Here is a 14,547-nt window from a genome sequence, read left to right as displayed (position 1 = left end):
TTGTATGACAGGAAACAGAACCTTAGAAACTTTCATATAACTTATCTTTTAAAAAAAAAGTCCAGATACATGGTATTATAGACCAGATTTAGAAATATAGGAGTTGCCATTCTGGATCAAACCCAATGTCCAGCTCAGTATTTTGTCTCCAATAGTGACCAACACCAGATGCTTCAGAGGAAAATGCAAGAATTCTGCAATAGGCAGATGGGGGGTTGGGGTAGGGGGGAAAAAAAAATCAGCCTGCACATTATCTCTCAAACTAATTTCTAGCAGTTAGCAACTGACCTAAGCCCCAAAGCATATGGTTTTAATATCATTTCCAAGACTTGTGTTAGCATTGAGTCTCACATTAAGTTTTTCCTTTTTAATCAATCAATTTTGAATTTGCTATCTTCTAATTTAATGGGCTGTCCTCTGCTCTTGTGACAGGCAGATCAAGATCTTCTGTTTAGTCCTATTCATTATCAGGTCTTCCCTTTGTTTCTTTTCCTAAAATAAATAATCCCAATCTGTTCAGGTTCTCTTCTGATTTTTGTGTGTGTCTACTTATACTCATTACTCTGCTTTGAACCTCTTCAGATTCTGCAATATTCTGTTTGAGATGGATGACCAGTATGTCATAGTATTCCAGATGAGGCTTCACCACTTACATAATTACATCTTAATTTTTCCCATATTTTTCTCCATGAACATACCAGTCTTGGTGTAAACAGCCAAATCTGAATTTGTTCCTAAAATTTCTAATAGTTGTAACTGCAGAAATTGATTAAACTGTTTATGGACGTTTACTGTGTGCACACTGAATAAAGGACTATGGGCAATATGCACTGAAGACCAGTCTTTCTCCCATAAAATCCATGGCAAAAATCATTTTGGCAGATGCTAGATCAGACACTAGACCCCTATCCTGAAAACTGTTCTGCCCAGATGCAAAGATCTACCATGTGAAGCAGCATGTAGGATCAGATCCTTGGTGAGGCAAGGCTGCTTGATTCCTGGCTTAACCCTCCAAACTTCTGAGCACCTTTAATTCTGCAGGACTTTAATTGGACACAAGGATATTTATCATTTTGTAAGATTAAACTCTTGAACTACAATTTACAGTATGTACAATGAAGGGGACTGATAAGCACACTTGTTAGTGTTATGAAAATAAGACTATAAAAAGCCTTTCGCAATTTTAGTTAAACAGAATGAAAAAATGATTGGAAGATATGTGCATTAGCTGGTGCCATAAGAACAAAGAAATCTTCATAAATAATGGTATAAAATCACTTTAAAATTTGTATACTGGTGTGCATGGCTGGTGCAGTCTTAAAAGAGATGTGTTCCATGTTCAGTACAGTCAACCTTTGCTCCTAATGTTGTGAAATACTAAAACAAATGGTATCAACTGCTCTATTGTCCCAAAGTAATGTTTAAAGTCACATCACTCAAACTGAAGATAGTCCAAAGCATTTTTGAATTAACTGTTCCCCTTTCACACATAAGATTTATTCATGCCACCCTATTTTTGCACTAAAAATAGCTGAAATTTAAAAGTTGCACGTGTTTCTACTTTAAATAAAGTGGTTGAACCACTTGAACAAAAATGTAATTTAAAAAAATTAACCTTCAGGCAAAGACAAAGCCTGGAAAATTTCAGTCTGAAAGATGAGTGTTTTGGAAAGTAATAAGTAACTAAAAACAGAGTTTAAAATGCAATTGCTTAGACAAACATTCACAGCTGTTAATACCATGCCAATAAACATGAATAAAAAATTCAAAATATTATATCAAAGTTTTGTGTTTGCTGTGTAGAGATCTAAAATGCCAATGATTTTTTCACCCTTTTTAATTTAATTCTTTGATTACATGCTTTTCACAATCAATCCATCTGTACACACTCAAAATAGGATTTCTGTCCTGCCTAAGAAAGACTAGACATATTCCCTTCAGGTCACATTATGGCTATTCCTCAGCACTACAAACCACTGCTGTTACCTTTAGGGCTAACTAGGCTATTTCTCCAACTCTGCCCAGATACACAAACAGATTCTGATCAACTTCAATGACAGCGAAAGGAGTATAGCACCTAACAGGCTTGGGCAAATTAATAGAATAACTACACCCAAAATAAATCTTTTATTTAAAAGTTACTGAAACCACCTGGAGAGATTTGTTAGAGACATTAAAGTTTACAAAAAGTATATAAAAATAAAGATTTCTATCGGCTTTCGTGTTTAAAAAGAAATCTAGAAGTCATTCTTTTAACGAGCGTCATTATTAAAATTATTTTAGATGTGTCATATTACCAAGGTATAGTTGTCCAGTTTTATAGTTCTCAAATTTTACAGGAAGATTTTAAATCTGGAGACATTAGGCCAGATTTATTCCTGGCATAATGCCATTGACAAGTTTGTTTACACAGCCTGATTCTTGTAGCTCCACGTGCACTGTGACAGCAGGGTGTTCATACCCTGCTCTGGATGCCTAGATGCACTCTTCCTTATACTCTTTAAAGGAATAGTATCTCATTAAGTTGAACAGCTGTTATGTAGCCAGAGATGCAAGTGAGGTAATAAATGTAAACACCTGCACAGATTATGTCAATTTGTAACTAGTTAAATTTATCCTAATGCAACTCCACTGACTTCCGCTATGTTACACCAGGAATGAATCAGGTCTATTTTTAATAGCATGTCTTTTCAGATAATAGGGATAAAAATTATAAGAATGTTAACCTCTGCCCCCTCCAAACAAGTCATGTGGCCCCAATCAATGCCACTCAGACAAGCCACCTGGCCCCAATCAATTCTATCCAGTAAACTACCCTACTCCCTCCAAATTCCCTGAAGACCAAGAGACACACAGGCTGTGTCTAGACTGGCATGATTTTGCGGAAATACTTTTAACGGAAAAGCTTTTCCGTTAAAAGTATTTCCGCAAAAGCACGTCTAGATTGGCACAGATGCTTTTGCGCAAAAAGTGCTTTTGTGCAAAAGCATCCGTGGCCAGTCTAGACGTGATTTTGCGCAACAAAGCCCCGATTGCCATTTTAGCCATTGGGGCTTTTTTGCACAAAACAGTTCTTCCCTGTCTACACTGGCCCTCTTGCACAAGTATTCTTGCGCAAGAGGGCTTTTTTCCAAGCAGGAGCATGAAAGTATTTGTGCAAGAAGCACTGATCTTGTACATTACAAAGTCAGTGCTCTTGTGCAAATTCAAGCAGCCAGTGTAGACAGCTGGCAAGTTTTTGCGCAAAAGTGGCTGATTTTGCGCAAAATCTTGCCAGTCTAGACGCACCCACAGTAGACTATCTGGACAAGGTATCTCTCCAGCCTCACAAAACACCCTATCTTCAGCCTCCTTTCAACCTCTCTTAACTCCTACTACTTCACCCAGTCCCCAAACCATATGCTTCCATGTATTTGTCCAGGCAGGGAACTGAGCAGCTCCTCCTCAAGGCCAGCAACAAACTTTTCAGGAGAGGCCCAGTCTTCCTCCTTTTCTACTAGCAAAACACCCTTCTATGGGAGAAATTTTATGGTACTCCCCCACCAGTATCTGTGGAGCAGTAGCAACAGGAGCTACTTAATTGTGACTCACAATTAAGAAGTAGAGCTCCTGATGAGCCTCCATCTCAGCATATATTCTAAGTATCTCAATCTGAGTGGCCTCACTGGCCACATAAGCAAATGGCTGTCTCACTATCCTCATGTTTTTAGGAGTGTCTGAAACCAGCCCTGCAGGCAAGTTGTTATCTTTCCCCAGTTGCCTGTGTTATGATGGGCTCCTAAAATGAGAAATGTTGTTGAGCACAAATGTAGATGACTTGCCTTTTCTAATTAAGTGTTATGGAGTGTGTTATTGCAGTGTAAAATACTTGCCAGCTCCAAAAACAAGCAATTGGCATTGGTCCGACTTAAGGCAAAAGTGAGGATTTATTTTTGCAAGAAGTAGAAAAGTAGTAAGAGGTGGTCTCAGGCTACTATTGTAAATCCTCTCATGCAAAGGAGCCAAACAATGGCTGAAATTAGGCTTTCACTTACAGTGATGTAAATCGAGAGACTCCACACAGATTCATGGAGTTACACTGCTGTAAATCAATGAACAGACCAGAATTTGCTCCAGGGCTTTTAAAGAAAAAGAAAAAGAAAAACAAAATTACTTAGATTAACACCCTCACTCACCCACGTTGGATGCTGCATGACAGTTTCCTTTTAAAAGGCACAGTAAAGTCAAAACTCCTGGTCAATGTCCCTTTAATTGTTCCCTGTCCTTCCAGGGAGATTTAAGGCAGCTTTGCCCGCCTGGCGGGTTTTTCCAGACAATCTCTAGCAGCTATAACACAAACAAGGCAACAGTACAGAGAGAGCTCGAACTTCCCAGGTCTTAGCCAAAGACGCTGCCTTTCATTTAAATACAGAACAATATTCGCCCCCCCAATGTCTGTACGGAGCTCTATATCGCCCCACAAGAAAACTGCCTAGACAGCTTACCGACTAGTTGTAAGTTTTACGAGCTGCTTGGCTTGGTGTCCCCGATTGCACTTTCCACGTCTCTCCTACGGAGGCTGCCGCTAAACTTTGGAGCTATTGAAGTCCTTACTATACTTTCATCAAACCACCAAAGCAGACAAAAATCAGGCTCCATGCATTAAAGGGGGCTTCGCCGACGACTCGGGCGCGTTAACTGTTCGGGGATTAATTCTAAATACATACCAAGGCTGTTGCATTGTCGGTAGGGTACTAACAGGAAAGGGCGATCCGTGCATGGCTAGGAGAGCCACAGCTGGAGACGAGCAAGTGGAGTTCCATGGCTCGTGCGGCGCGTCGTGACCCTCCAAGCGACCAGCTCGGAGAGCGAAATAAGCCCCGTGCGGAATATGGAGGCACTGGGGAATAAAATGTGCTCTCCCCGGAAGGCTAGCCTCTCCCCAGGCCAGACCCTCTGGGAGGGAGGCTCGGCTATGCTTTCGCTGGTCCTACCCCTCCTAGTCGAAAGCAAAACGCGAGCTGGATCCCCTAGCTGGAGTGGGATTCCTTGCCCTGCCCTCTCTGGCCTCTTTAGGCAGGAGCCTGCCCTTTTCTTGTGTCCTAAAGGCACTGGAGAAATTAGCTGAGAATACCAAGGGAAGTGAAAAAGGTTCCATAATACAAGAGTTGCCTTCAGTGAAAGAGAAATGTTCCATCTGTTTACAGAATCGTTAGGGGAGATGAAATTTCACCCACCTCCTGCGACCATTGCGGGTTTATCCATTGGATTTCATTTTTAACCAGAAGTTTGCTGTGAGTGTATAGGGGCTTTAATCTAAAAACAGACACTGAAAATCATTTCAGACCCAACTTTTTGTCTTTAGTTTTTTAACAACCGTGCAAAACAAATTCTTTTATTAAGTATGGTGTGGAAGGTTATTTCATCATTAAAGTGCATCATCACCTTTCAGTTTGAGATGTCCAGTAGTGTGCCTGTGCAAATCATGAATGTATTAGATCTGAGGGCTCAACATTGGGTTGTTATTCAAAGTTGTGTGATAGTTGGTTTTAACCTTTGCCTTGTTATTTTTGACTCAAGCAAGGAGGGAATGTGCATTTGCCTATGCACATAGGTATGGGGGGAGGGATAGCTCAGTGGTTTGAGTATTAGTCTGCTTAAACCCCGGGTTACAAATTCAATCCTTGAGGCTGCCATTTAGGGATGGGGCAAATCTGTGAAGGGATGGTACTTAGCCCTGGGGTCTGGACTTGATTATCTCTCAACATCCTTTCCAGTTGTATGATATAGGTATACCATATCTCCATACATTAATATGCATCTCTGTGTTCATGACCCACAGCAGAACCAGCACCATAGGTGCTCAATTTATAGGCCATAGAGGAACAGAAGCTGCTGCCACTCCTTCCACATCTAGATGAGGATAAGCAAATATGCTGAGGAAGTTGGAAGAAAAATTAAAGTTTCTGTCCCACCTACCCCCTCCATAGGGATAAAAATAAGAAACTTCTCTGGTAGTCCCACTCTCCTAATATGCCTCTGTGTTATTCTTCACTGTACACTCCCCTCAACAGCTGGCATAGAAAAAACGAAAGTCAAGATTAGTTTACAAAACAACATTCTCAAGTGTGGGCATGATCCCCTCACACAAAGAAGGCAGACTCTGTACTTAATACCACCTGCTGCTATATTACAGAATGCCTTAAGCCTACTCATTTCTACAGCTTCTACATTCCCACATGTACCCTCCTGATGTAAGCCAGGAAGTTGCTAGCTAGTAGAGTCAAGCATACAAGGCACCACACAAAGCCAAAACATATGCTATGTGATATACATTACACATTAAGCCATCTGAAGTCACAACAAAGTTTTCATATCATGGTTAGACCCCTGACATTATCAAACAAACAAACAAGAGTTCTGTTATGGCAAACAAAAGTAAGGAACAACCCGAAAGCCTGAGTACTCTGTATCCCACTAGTCAAACATCTATCACCCACTGCAGACTAGGGATGTTAAATATCAGTTAGCTGAATAGTCGATTAACCACATGAATTCTTATCATTAGTCAACTATTCTGTAGTCCCCAGGGAGAAGGCCGGCACCCAGTGCGCTCTGGCCCCACTCCTGAGGAACCCCCTGCCACTCTGTGCTGCTGCTGCTTCTTTATCACAGGCAGCAGTGCAGGGTGCCAGGTGGGAGCTAGTCTGCAAGGGAAGCCAGTTTGAAAACCAGCTCCCTTCGTGGACTGGCTGCCTGTCGCCCCATACTGCTGCATCCAATACAGAGGCAGCAACATGGGGTGGCAGCAGCCCTTGTCTGGGGAGAGGTCTGAGCTTCAGACCCAGAGCAAGTCAGAACTGAGCTAGGCTGCCTGCCTGCCTGGCTCCTATTATACTTTAAATGCAGAGCCGCAGCAGGGATAGGTCCCGGACCTGGCACAAGATGGGACTGCGTTGGGCTGTTGGCCAACCTGCTAAAAAATGTACTGGCGGAAGGGAGGGGGAAATGCGTGTAGTCTATAACAGTGTTTCTCAACCAGTGGTACGAGTACCCTTAGGGGAACTTGAGAGAAGTCTGGGGGTATGTCAACACAACTATAATTTGGAGAAAACTGAATTTTTGTTTTAAGTTTTACAGCACTTTTTTATTTTTGTACTTTTTACACCCAAAAATGTTATCGCCTGTCCGGCTACGATTAAGTTGTTTAAACAGATGTGTTGCAATGGTAGAAAAAAAATTGTGTGTGTCTGAAAACTGTAGATACTGGGGTTTTTTATAATTTTTTTAAAAAGAGGTACTTTATAAAAAAAGGTTGAGAAACACTGGTCTATAGTATTCACCTATAAGCTTTTTCTTTTTGGTTAATCGACTACACTATTACATCCCTAGTACAGACAAACTCTGGACCATATGACATCTTAATCAATTCATCGCTGAAGTTGGCCAGTCTAAAGACATGGTTAAATGGGGCTATGTCTTTAGCCCCATTACCTGTGATATAGAGCCTCAAAACATGAAGCATCTCCTGCGATGCCAGCTGCTTGAGCACAAATACATTTCCAGTGGTCTGGTGGAGTCTAATGATTGGGCAATCGCATGTACATAGCTGTTATAAGAAGCAGCATGAGGACACAACAAAAATTCTCCCCGGGGCTATCTCCACCAAGGAAAAGAAACTTCAGTCAAAACTGCACACTACTTCCCAGAAATGAGAGGAGCTAGGAAGTGAAACAGGAAGTTAGAACACAGTCAGCCTTCCAAAATCCTTCACAGACAGATGCCATGTTTTATACTACAGTCAATACACTGGGATAGCTAGGGTGCTGCAGATTCTTCCCACAGGATGGAAGGAGTTTTTTGTCACTGTAAATAATCCACCTCTCCACTGCAGGTTGTCAATTGAACTTTTATGTGTACCCAAGACTTTAAAATATTACTATTACTGTCTCAATCATTGTGTCTAACTGGAAATGTAGGCCATGCTCTCTTGTATCTTTAAATTGGGGAAATGGGCTATTTCTGTTGCTCTCCTGAAAACTGCTCCTGTGAGAGCAGGGATGGGAAATGCCTAGTTTCGGCCATTATGCCAAAATGATATTTCTCTGATGGTACTGTCTAGTTCTCCAGAATCTCAGGCCTGCTTTACACTTACAAGATAGGTTGACAGACATGGTTACAGCAAAACCTGAGAGTCACAAACCTGAGTGTTTTAACTATGACAACTTACCCCTCCCTCCCTGTGTAGACACAGGTAGTTCAACAGAAGAATGTTTCCGTAAACATAGCTACCACTTATCAGAGGTGGATTACATACAGTGGGGAGAAAAAAACCTATTGCTGTAGGATGCGTCTATATCATAGTGTTACAATAGCATAGCAGTGATGTTGTAGTACCCATAACATAGCTGTAGCCTCAGTTTTCATATAATATCAAACAGTAAGGCTGTGTCTAGACTACATGCCTCTGTCGTCAGAGGCATGTAGATTAGACACATAGGCAAAGGCAAATGAAGCTGCGATTTAAATGATCGTGGCTTCATTTACATTTACATGGCTGCCGCGCTGAGCCGACAAACAGCTGATCAGCTGTTTGTCAGCTCAGCGCGCTAATCTGGACGCTCCCCTGCCGACATCAAAGCCCTTTGTCGGCAGCCCCGTTATTCCTCGTGGGACGAGGTTTACCAGGGCTGCCGACAAAGGGCTTTGATGTCGGCAGGGGAGCGTCCAGACTAGCGCGCTGAGGGGACAAACAGCTGTTTGTCGGCTCAGCAAGGCAGCCATGTAAATGTAAATGAAGCCATGATCATTTAAATCGCGGCTTCATTTGCCTTTGCCAAAACAACAAATCTACATGGCTCCGTCGACGGAGCCATGTAGTTTAGACATACCCTAAGTCTCTAGCTGTTTCAAAGACCCTTTCAAATGTGAACCAACCCATGCAAAGTTGAGTGTGCAGAGAAACCAGCATGCCTGTTGTGAGAGGTCTGAACTGTCCCATTTACCTCTGTTAAGTGCTAATATACGTACCCAGTTATTAATTTAAATGTCAACATTATTTAATGCTTCTTGTTAGAAAAGCAAGGGAGGATCAGAGATCTCCAAATTTAACTGACACACACCTCATTTTGGTCCCATAAGTACCAAAACATAAGAACATAACATAAGAACATAAGAACGGCCGTACTGGGTCAGACCAAAGGTCCATCTAGCCCAGTATCCTGTCTACCGACAGTGGCCAGCACCAGGTGCTCCAGAGAGGGTGGACCGAAGACAATGATCAAGCGATCTGTCTCCTGCCATCCCTCTCCAGTCTCTGACAGACAGAGGCCAAAGACACCATTTTATCCCCTGGCTAATAGCCCTTTATGGACCTAACCTCCATGACATTATCTAGCTTCTCTTTAAACTCTATTATAGTCCTAGCCTTCACAGCTTCCTCTGTCAAGGAGTTCCACAGGTTGACTACACGCTGTGTGAAGAAGAATTTTCTTTTATTAGTTTTAAACCTGCTCCCCATTAATTTCATTTGGTGTCCTCTAGTTCTTCTATTTAGGGAACTAATAAATAACTTTTCTTTATCGGCTCTCTCCACACCACTCATGATTTTATAGACCTCTATCATATCCCCCCTCAGTCTCCTCTTTTCTAAACTGAAAAGTCCCAGTCGCTTTAACCTCTCCTCATACGGGACCGTTCCAAACCCCTAATCATTTTAGTTGCCCTTTTCTGAACCCTTTCCAAGGCCAAAATATCTTTTTTGAGGTGAGGAGACCACATCTGTACACAGTATTCCAGATGTGGGCGTACCATAGTTTTATACAGGGGCAGTAAGATATTCTGGGTCTTATTTTCTATCCCTTTCCTAATAATTCCTAGCATCCTATTTGCCTTTTTGACCGCCGCTGCACATTGTGTGGAAGTTTTCAGAGAACTGTCCACGATAACTCCAAGATCTCTTTCCTGATTTGTCATAGCCAAATTAGCCCCCATCATACTGTACGTATAGTTGAGGTTATTTTTCCCGATGTGCATTACTTTACACTTATCCACATTAAATTTCATTTGCCATTTTGTTGCCCAATCACTCAAGTAGGCAGCACTTGTCAGATATCACCATTGATCTCTCCTCGCCTAATCAAGATTTAGTAAACTTCCAGGAGTCTACCAGAACCCATGGACATAGTTCAACTTCACCAAGGGACAGTCCAACTCAAATAGGCCAGTGGAACCAAGCAACACACATAATCATATTTTGAACAGCTGTGGCTATTTTTGGTGATTCACACAAGTGGAGATTATTTTGAAGTTGGAGTTTGGAAGGTGCCACCCCCCCTCCCAACCAATTTGATTTCGTCTAGAGAGACTGTTCTTGCACAGAGATAGATCCTAGCACCTCTTTCATTGCAAAAATTGTTCTTGTTAAAAGAAAAGGGAGTCCTGACCTGCTTCAGATGGTATGTCTACACTGTTAACATAAATTGAGGATTAGTGGGAGTCAAATCCACAGACACAGGGTTTTTAAGATCAGAGCTTGAGTATTCACACTCATTGGTAACTCTAAGTCTAAAATTTCTGGACTCAGGCCCCAAACCTGGGATACCAACATCAACATGGCAGTTTGCTGACCCAGATCAAACCACCATATCCCAGGCTTCCCAGTGCCTTCCCAGCTGTGGCTGCTCTAACTGAGTTTAGGGTGCAATGTGGAACAACCTGACTGTCCAAACACACATTACAGGAAGTTGCCACAAACTGCAAAGTTCCTAAAACATCCTGCAAATCTGTCTTTTGGGTCTACATGCGCCTGGTAAACACACCAGCAACATGGAAGAGTTACTCTTTGAAGAGCTTCTCTTGTGTTTTTTTCCCCAAACACTGGTGGACATTATGACAGATTTTCTGACGTATCAGTCATTCCTGATGGAGAAGATATAGACATTGAAGGCTTGAACTGGCTGATGTTCCTCATGACTCTTGGTATGGCCTACATACCAAGGTATAGATCTTCATACTACATAGGTCAGCCTTTTGGGAGCCAGCCAACAAGCACAAGGCTGATGGGATTACATTGGCTACATCTAGACTGCAAGCTTCTTTCAGAATAAGCTTTTCCGGAAGAGATCTTCCGGAAAAGCTTATTTTGAAAGAGAGCATCCACACTGATTGGGGAGGATTGCCTTGCTCCCCTGTGCCTTGCCCACGCTATTTCGCATTTAAGGCCACCCTGGAACCAGTTCAGGCAGGGCATTAGATCAGCAGTTGCTTCTAGGGTTGCCAAACGGTTTAACTAAAAATACTGAACACACACAGACACACACAAAAATGGGGAAAAAATTCTGTTGAGAAAAAAAATGGGGGGAGACCAAAGTTGTTGAGCAATAAATATGCATATGTGGGATTGTTTTCTAATGTTCATTACTTTGCATTTATCAACACTGAATTTCATTGGCCATTTTGTTGCTCAGTCATCCAGTTTTGTCAGACACCTCCACCTCCGCCCTTTTTGTTACTCTTTTGCAGTCTGCTCTGGATTCAATAACCTTACGCAATTTTTTATGATCTCTAACTTTTGACATCTAACTGTTTATCCTTTTTTCCATGTCCTCTCTCTCTCTCTCTCTCTCTCTCTCTCTCATTAAAGTCTGTCTATCTGTGAGTCTGTCCACCTGTGTGTCTGTGAGTTCATTTGTTCAAGAACTCCTCTTAAACAGCAAGAGACAGGACTACCAAATTTGGTATCCAGCTTCCTCTTATCCTAACTTAAAGCAAAGTTGGGGTTTTGTTGTGCCAAGAAAATGGGAAATGCCAGAAATGGGACTGTTTTCCATAACAGACAAAGGAGGAACATGATACTGAGAGTGGCTATAGGGGGCAACAAGCCCACAGGGGAGAACTATACCACAGAGAGACCACTGGGGGCAGCAGCTCCTCCCTCATGCCTTGAACAGAGTTCTTGAACAGACTGGGTAAGTAGTCCCCCCTCCTCAAACCTCTCCCCCTGGCCCTTGGCCACAACACTGGAGGGGGGAGAAGGTCCCTACAGGACAGGGGGGAACTGGGAGGAAACAGAAGACCCCTAGCAGCCGGAAGGGGAGTTGAGGGGAGAGAAGGCCCCTGCTGGCCATGGGAGGTGGGGAGGAGGGGAGAGAAAGCTTTGATGGATGAGACTCCCCACCCTGAGCCCTTCTTTACCCCCAACCCTCACGCATGCCCTCCCATGCCTCCAGCCTCCTGCCCCTCCCCCCAGATTGCCAAGGCCCTGCCCTGACGTCTGCACCCCTACACTGCCATTCCCCTGCCCTGAAGGACTCTGGCAATGCTGGGTACATCTTCTAGTTTATAAATAAGTTGAACAGCACTGATATCAGTACAGATTCCTCAGGGGCACCACTATTTATCTCTCTCCATTCTGAAAACTGACCACCTACTCCTACATCTTGGTTCCTATCTTTTAACCAGTTACCAATCCATGAAAGGAGCTTTCCTCTTATCCCAGGATAGTTTACTTTACTTAAGAGCGTTTGGTGAGGAACTGTGTCAAAGGCTTTCTGAAAACCTAAATATACTATATCTATGGAATCATCCTTGTTGATCCCCTCAAATAACTCTAATAGACTGATGAAGCATGATTTTCATTTGCAAAGCTGTGTTGACTCTTCCCCCCCAAATTATGTCCAGCTATGTGTCTGATTATTCTATTCTGTGCCCTAGTTTCAATCAATTCCCTGGTACTGAAGTTAGCATTACTAGCATATAATTGCCAGGATCACCTCTGAAGCCTTTCTAAAAAATTGGCTTCAGTCTTCTGGTATAGAAGCTAATTAAAGTGACAGTTTAAATACCACAATTAGCAGTTCTGAAGGAACTCAAATACGAAATTGCAGTTCTCTTGGGTGGATACCACCTGGTCCTGGTGACTCATATTTATTTGTTCCAAAATCTCCTCTATTAACAGGTCAATTTGGGATAGTTCCTCAGATCTATCACCTAAAAAGAATGGCTCAGGTGTAAGAATCTTCCTCACCCCCTCTGCAGTAAAATTAATTAGAAGAATTAATTTAGCTTCTCTACAATTGATTTGTCTTCCCTGACTGGTCCTTCAGAGCCTCTGTCATCCAATAGCCACCCAAATTGATTGTCAAGCTTTCTGCTTTTGATGTACTTAAAAAAATTGCTGTTAATTTGTATGTCTTTCTTAGACTGCATAATTATACTTTCACACTTGACTTGCCACAGTTTATGCTCCTTTCCATTTTCCTTGGTAAGAATTGCCTTTCAAATTTTAAAGAATACCTTTTAACCTCTTTTACTCTGTTGCGTACCCAAGATGGCATTTTTTTGGTCATCTCATTGTCTTCTTAATGTGGGGTATACACTTAATTTGAACCTCTATTATGGTGGTTTTTAAGTTTCCATGCCTTTAGGCATTTCACTTTAGTGACTGCTGCTTTCAAAGTCCATTTATGTAGCTTCCTAATTTTAGTATAGCTTTCCTTTAGAAGTGAAATGCTACTGTAGTATAGAAGACACATGCCTGTTGATAGTGGGGGAGCACAGCTCTGGAGCAGCTCAAGTCATGTCCCTCAACCCTCTCAGCAGCCCTCTCTGTTACGGAAAGCAGCCCTCCACCCTGGGATACCAGCAGACCCTCCATGCAGCTGTCAGCTGTTCCCTGCCCCTCTCTGCCCACTAACACTCACCAACTTAGCTACTCTGGAGGGAAAGTATGGGCCAGACCATGTGATGGCAATCTACTAGAGCATGTGACCCCGCATACCACCCCCCCCACACACACACACACATGCCACTGCTGTATGTGGTGAGCTTCTTAGGTATTTCTCCCCCTAGAAGGCTGTTAAATTTAATTACCATAAAATCTCAGGTATATTGCGCACCGATGTATAATACACACCCTGACTTTTGAATCTTAGCATAATGAAAAAAAATGAACTCCTATATATAATGCGCACCCCATTGTACATCAAGCTTACCTCAGACATTTTTCTTTAAAAAGGCCAGGAGCCGACCCGCCAGCACCAAGCCCAGCCTCGCCCGCTTCCTGGAGGAGGCCTCGGGCTGCAGGAGAGTGGAAGGGAGGGATGCGCTGCTCCCACCTGCAGGCTCGCACGGGAAATGCACGTGCAGCCCAGGAAGTGGGTGACGGAGTTTGAAACCTGCCTCCTGCCCCCCCGGACAGCTTCCCGTGCGCCGTGCTGAGCTCGCGCCTGCTGCAGGGACCCCCGGGCGCAGCCTGAAGGAGCACCGGGCAGGCAGCAAGGCAGGGCGCTGCAGCCTGGCAGCACCGCTGACTCCTCACCTTGTCCGGGAGCATGGCAGGGCGGTAACCCCCACACCGCACTGCAGCGGGAAAGTTTCTGTGCAGAGGGGAGGAGGAGTTCCCCGGCCCGTGGGTACTTACAGGTTTGTTGGCTTCTGCCAAAATAAAACGTTAAAATATAGCTCCTATGTATAATGCGCACCCCGACTTTGACACTAAACCCAGAAAAAAAGTGTGCATTATATTTTACGGTATATTATGGTAGCTATTACCAAGTGGTTCAGCTT

At 43.1% G+C, this 14,547-nt stretch overlaps 2 protein-coding genes across 4 annotated transcripts in view; one reads left to right on the top strand and one right to left on the bottom strand.

Moving 5' to 3' along the window:
* TET1 (tet methylcytosine dioxygenase 1) overlaps positions 1-4,984 on the bottom strand; it is a 142,328-nt gene extending 137,344 nt beyond the window's left edge. The window contains exons 1-2 of one of the 3 annotated variants that reach the window (XM_006125251.5): positions 4,707-4,984; positions 4,035-4,118 (exon numbers count right to left, since the gene is read on the bottom strand). The gene's annotated coding sequence lies outside the window, so the exon portion shown is untranslated. Of the gene's footprint in view, positions 1-4,034; positions 4,119-4,484; positions 4,672-4,706 lie in introns of those variants that run through there. The other 2 variants (XM_006125252.5, XM_075934927.2) reach the window with 2 other exon arrangements.
* Positions 1-14,547, top strand: part of LOC149523992 (uncharacterized) — a 50,199-nt gene that overhangs the window by 19,478 nt on the left and 16,174 nt on the right. The gene's annotated exons all lie outside the window — the stretch shown is intronic.

The sequence above is a fragment of the Pelodiscus sinensis genome, chromosome 8 (genome assembly GCF_052426305.1).
Source record: "Pelodiscus sinensis isolate ZL-2025 chromosome 8, ASM5242630v1, whole genome shotgun sequence".
Taxonomy (NCBI): domain Eukaryota; kingdom Metazoa; phylum Chordata; order Testudines; family Trionychidae; genus Pelodiscus; species Pelodiscus sinensis.
Note: the sequence above shows the minus strand (reverse complement) of the source record. Positions and strands in the feature narration are given on the sequence as shown.